The sequence below is a fragment of the Triticum dicoccoides genome, chromosome 1A (genome assembly GCF_002162155.2).
Source record: "Triticum dicoccoides isolate Atlit2015 ecotype Zavitan chromosome 1A, WEW_v2.0, whole genome shotgun sequence".
Classification (NCBI taxonomy): Eukaryota; Viridiplantae; Streptophyta; class Magnoliopsida; order Poales; family Poaceae; genus Triticum; species Triticum dicoccoides.
Genome location: NC_041380.1, coordinates 511,828,446 through 511,829,684, shown reverse-complemented (window position 1 = coordinate 511,829,684; position 1,239 = coordinate 511,828,446). Strand labels below are relative to the sequence as shown.

The window sequence follows — 1,239 nt, the reverse complement described above, 5'->3', positions numbered from 1 at the left end:
TCAAGAACAAAAATGAAGAGCCAATTTTGCCACCTTGTTTTCATTTTCCTTGTCGTCTCTCTATGTTCCTTACCTGCATTTGGTATACGCTGCGGAAGCTTTCAATCAGGTATTTTGTTTTTACGTATCATTTCTTTGAATGAATAACAATTGTTTCATCATATATTTTTACTAACCTCACAAGGGTCGGTACTTAAACTTATTCTATAATCATGTTGCAGTGAACCATAGGGACCTGGCTCCCAGTCCAAGTTTGTCTGAGCTCCCTTCTCTGGCACAAAGTAAGCATATGGGAGTAGATTCTTTTAGGTTCTTGGATGTTGTTAAGTACCACTGATGTTCTGGGTTAACTTTAAGTTTTCTTTCCAGGCCGTGCGTTTGAATCATTGATCTCGGTGGACTATGCCGGTGTAGAAGGACACGCACCCCAGATCCACGCACCTAAGTTGGTAGAGGCGCCTCCGTCTGACTAAAGCCTTCGAGTATGGCACACCTTGTACACGACAAGGAAGTGCCCTAATAAATACCCCTCATTTCTATTGTATTCTTACTGCCTTTGGCACAAGTGTCTTGATTAGCGATTTCAGCGGGCCATTTTATATGATATATCAATAGCACAATGCATAATATATAAGTGAATGTGTGTTATGGATCTGGTTCCATTATCAAAAGATAACAGAACAAAACAAGCAAAAAGCATCCAGGTGCAAAGACAAAAAAATCAACAAAAGGCTTAAACAAAAGTGTCGCCAACCATTGCTGCATGCACCGCAACAAATAGAAGTAAGAAACTACATGACAACCCATCACAGTATATATTACATGGGGGAGATAAACATCCTCAAATCCATCATCCATGTAGGGGGGAGGGGGATTGACCATCTTTACAACATTAGCAAACTATAGGGATCAAGTTTCAAACTCATGTTCCTTCATCACATCATCAACGCTAGTATTACCAATTTCATCATCCTCAACATCTCTCGCTTCCAACATTTCGACATCCCTTCCTCTCTCTGCACGACCATCATTATGGAGCTCCGAAGCCACTGTCTGTACAACCACCACTCCATGTTTCAGTGCAACTCGTTCACCTTCATTTTGCCTACCCGGTAGTGCATGAAAGAACAAGCATAACAAACAAACTCAGCGGAGGAGCAACAAGTTTCTTCTCAAAACAGGCCCGACTAAGAAGTTTCCAGATTGCCCAGCATAGAGCACCTAAACCTACCATCAGCA

General features: G+C 41.6%; 1 long non-coding RNA gene across 1 annotated transcript; it reads left to right on the top strand.

The window, feature by feature from the left end:
• Positions 1-634, top strand: LOC119311949. Its single transcript, XR_005151193.1, has 3 exons — positions 1-109; positions 222-281; positions 370-634. It is a non-coding gene; the product is annotated as an uncharacterized LOC119311949 (long non-coding RNA).
• Positions 635-1,239: the final 605 nt, after the last annotated feature.